Source organism: Habropoda laboriosa, unplaced genomic scaffold (genome assembly GCF_001263275.1).
Source record: "Habropoda laboriosa isolate 0110345459 unplaced genomic scaffold, ASM126327v1 scaffold61, whole genome shotgun sequence".
NCBI lineage: Eukaryota > Metazoa > Arthropoda > Insecta > Hymenoptera > Apidae > Habropoda > Habropoda laboriosa.
In genome coordinates this window covers 551,332-555,991 of record NW_017100203.1, presented here as the reverse complement: position 1 = coordinate 555,991, position 4,660 = coordinate 551,332, and positions in this window count along the sequence as shown.

Here is a 4,660-nt window from a genome sequence, read left to right as displayed (position 1 = left end):
TTTACGTGATTAATTATTTTAAGGAACGATTGTACATATTATTACTCCGTTTAAAACTGAGTTTCCCGCGCTACACTTAGGACGAAATTTACTCCTTTTTTTACCGAAGAAAGGAACAATGGATTCCGTTTGACTACATATATATATATATATGTATGTATTCCATTTTTTCTTTTGTTTTTCTTTCTCGTTTTTGTTCTCGTTTGAATCGCGAGACAGAAACGCTTGCACGCTAAAGCTCTCCTCGCTAGAGCATACGCATTTAGGATCAGTTTTTAAATCGTGAGACACTAGAAATATAAGATTGTTCTTCGTGCTAAGCAAACAGGAGACGAGCCCTCCTCCCTCGTTCGAACAAAAAGTGCGACGAGAGTCACGCGTGACGCGTACGTTATATTGTATGTTACTTGTAACGTGTTTCGAACGTGTTGGCGTGTGTAGTTGGAAGTAATCGAATCAGGTTCTTAATAGCCAGCAATTTAATTCGATGAAAATCAGATCTTCGATAATACGGGAATTGATTCGAACAAACAGAAATTGAATTCCAATCGTTCGCAGAATTACGTCTGAAAGCGAAATGAACGTCCTTCGAATCGGTTTTTATTTACTTTTTTTAAAGATACGCGAGGTGTTATTTCTCCGTGGAATTGTTTGTATTTGGTTTTGTCACTGAAACAGATTTCGAGGCTAATTTTGTTAATAGCAATCGTTTTGTTAACTCGGTCCATTCTTGCACTCAAAATATAAAATCTGCATTATTTTGTTTCACATTATTTCTAACTACGTTAATATCGTAGTTACTGATTTATTAAAAATGAAATGAAATTAACGTTCTGCGTTAAAGCAGTGTCATTCAAATTACCAGATTTGCGACCCAATAACGTGCAAATTAGCTCGACACAAAAATTCATCGAAATATTGACACTTTGCATAATCACACATTTTTTAAATTAATAATTGAGATAAGCTGTTAACGATATCTTAACACGTTCTCTGCCAGACAATTTGAAGCAAATTTTTAAAATGACTCGAACACTTTTTTTCGTTGTTCTTCTTTAAATCACGTTTTTATCATTTTATAAGAAATTTTTATCTTTGTCAGTTTATTTAGCACGTTTTGAAAAATGAGAATTTCTCACTCGTACATAAATTACTATGAATACGTAATAACTTTTGTTTCCCTATTCACCTTCTTTTTCTTTACCCATTTATAATTAAAATTAGAAAAAGTGCTTATCTAAGATTACTTATTAGGCTTATCTAGGATTAGAAAAAGTAAACACTTCTGTGAACTCTTTCGTACGTTATCTGTTACCCAAACAAATGACACCATCTACGATAAAAAAAAAAGAAAACTACGTTACTGCCCAGAAATTGAGCCACGCAGCTCTAAAAAAAAGAAAAGAAATTGTGCTAATCAAAATTTCGAATCACCAATAAAAACTCAAATTCTGAATGCAAAAAAGCCAATTCGAGGGACGACAAACCACTCGATCGCTGGCCTTCCACGCGGTTCGGCTTAGGGAGGGAAGAAATTCGTTCGCCAGGGTGAATTCGTAAGAGGATTCGATCGTCTTTCGCAGTGTCGGTCGTAACCGTCGTCGGAAAGTTTCGAGGGATTCCCCGATATCTCGCACGACGGGCGAAGTATTCAAACGATTCGAATAAATTGGAAGTATTCGAGTTATTCCGCCGGCGGGGACGTTTCCGCGTCCCTAGACGGTCGCGACTCTCTTCCTTTCCTTCCCCTCTGTACGTACGTTGGCACGTTTCTCGGATTTGAAAGTCGAATCTTGCACGGTTCGATCGAGGAACTTGGTCGAAAATCACCGGATACGCGTCACGCGCCATCGCTAGACTGTAACGTAGTAACGGATCGCGTTAATTAGGTAAAGTAAAATGCAACATTCCATGTAGGAGCGCCCGGACTGCCGATCGCTTGGCAAACAGTGGCTGGAAAATTCGCAATAATTTATCGTTATCACTTATACACGAATAGATTGTCGATTTAAACGAGGATTCCTGTCCAACTGAGGCGAGCCAGTTTTGTCGTTAGAACTTGGTGAATCGAGAGCAAACAGAGGGTATCAAACGTTGGTTGCAAAGCCGAACAAGTCCTGCGGTTTTTACGTTAACGATCTCGCGTGTGTTTTATGATGATTATTCTCCCCTTTCGATTCGTTTGATTGAGGTTATCATGACGGTAATATCAAATTCTCTGTAGAGTTTAAGTAAGAAGCTATCTAAGTGCGTGAAAGTAGCGATCTTTTATTTTGTATACTATAATAATTGTAGGTTCGTTTGTTTTTTTATTTTGTGTATGCTGTAAATGTAGCGATTCTTTTTTTTTCTTTGAAGTACGTGATGATTTGAATAAAAGTATTGGTAAAAATGAATTGAACGTGGATGATTCTTAGGGATTTATTCTGTCCAGGAAAATTGTATCGAGAAATACTTTGCGTTTGATTGTAAACTCGATGATTGAAAACGATTTTAGAGTAAATTTGGTGTATTGGAACTTTTTACTACGGTTGGAGCTTATAGGCGGTTTGAAAATTTGCGCGCGTTACGTCCTTGGCCGTCTATAGGCGTTTTAAATATTTTCTCGCGCTGTGTCCTTGGCCGTCTATAGGCGTTTTAAATATTTTCTCGCGTTACGTCCTTGGCCGTCTATAGGCGTTTTGAATATTTTCTCGCGTTACGTCCTTGGCCGTCTATAGGCGTTTTGAATATTTTCTCGCGTTACGTCCTTGCCGCCTATAGGCGTTTTAAATATTTTCTCGCGCTGTGTCCTTGCCGCCTATAGGCGTTTTAAATATTTTCTCGCACTGTGACTTTGGCCGCCTATAGGCGTTTTGAATATTTTCTCGCACTGTCCTTGGCCGTCTACAGGCGTTTTAAATATTTTCTCGCGCTGTGTCCTTGCCGCCTATAGGCGTTTTAAATATTTTCTCGCACTGTGTCCTTGCCGCCTATAGGCGTTTTAAATATTTTCTCGCACTGTAACTTTGGCCGCCTATAGGCGTTTTGAATATTTTCTCGCGCTGTGTCCTTGGCGCCTATAGGCGTTTTAAATATTTTCTGCCGTTATGTCCTTGGCGCCTATAGGCGTTTCGAATATTCGCTCGCACTGTGCCCTTGGCACGAATTTTTATCCTTTGCATACTTTGACCTTAATTTTGAGAAAGATAAATCATTATTTTTGAAAAATTTTAAAACGCCAAAACAAAGGATTTTTAAAAGTATGTTCGCATTGTGCCCTTGGAGCGAATTTTTGTCCTTCGCGTACTTGCATCTTAATTTAAAAAATTTTAATTTTCAAATTGTATAAAAGTTCATTTCTAAATTTTTCTAAAATTAGAAGCTCCAAAATAAAAGATTTTGCAGCCGCGATTGAACATCTACCATCTGCCACGTACATAAGATACTAAAATCTGCCGCAACGAAAGGGTTAAAAAGTTGAAATAAGAAGAATAGCGTTCAGATAAATTTTCACGTGTATTACTTGAATTTTCTGAACGTCTCTAACATTATTCCTGCAAGAAGCAATACGACGCGACAAAAACCGATACAAATTTCTCGGACAATCCGATATTCACGGTCCCCATCAGCTTTCCGCGTCAGTGGATACCGATTTTTATTAGGTATCATAAAGAAAAAAGGAAGATTGTGCTTGAGAGCATAAATCTTATTTATACCGAAACGTGGGCTTGTCAGGCTTTACGACTGACATTTTCAATTATGCTAATCCGTTTCAAACGCACGGACTCGTAAAACGCGACAAACGAGCCAGGTTATCCGTTAAAAATCGATGATTACGTCTCCGCTATTATAACAAACAAGATACTCGCTCTGTGACTTATTTCTTGCAACATTTCAACTCCTTCTTTTTTTCAAGTTCGTCAACGTCGTTAGAGTTATCCGTCGCAGTGCTATTATTACCGATAACGTATCTATTTAAGTGTACATTTAACGTTGATAACGGTAATTCACGGGACACGTTGTCATTTTTCAATTAATTGGAAAATGGGAAAAATGTACTTTGCCTCTATCGATTATCATGCAACAATGAAACACGACATGTTTAGTTACCTCGTTCACACTTCAAGAACGATTAACACGTATAAATGCGTCATACAGGCGTAAATCATAATTCACGTGACACGTGTGGAAAGAGAATGACGTTTGATAGGGAAACCAAAATCGTACCAAGTGCGAACTGCCACTTTTGTCTATGTACTTCGTAATTAATCAAATAGAATAACACAGCGATCGGCGTTTAGAGGAAGGGCTGATCGCTTAATTGTTCAACATCGGATGTTTGCATCGTTTCCTCAATTCACATTTGCCGCGATAGAGAAAGCACGTGTAAACGATCTATAAAAACAGCACCAAGTTCGTCGAACAAAATTGATCGAATGATTCTTCGAGGAACCTCCGGAGAAACGCGAAATTCGCCTGTTCACGCCGAAATACGAAATTTTCGCTGCTACAGCGAATGTTTCACAATGATCTATGCAAATTCAGCGTCTTACTTTCCCACGTTTATCGTTGTTTCTTGCATCGCGAATTTAGAGCGGCCGCGAAGAAAACGCCTCAAAGCCCCAAATAAATCCGCCGCGAGAAAAATCGCTGCACTTTCGCAATCTCAAATTTTTTA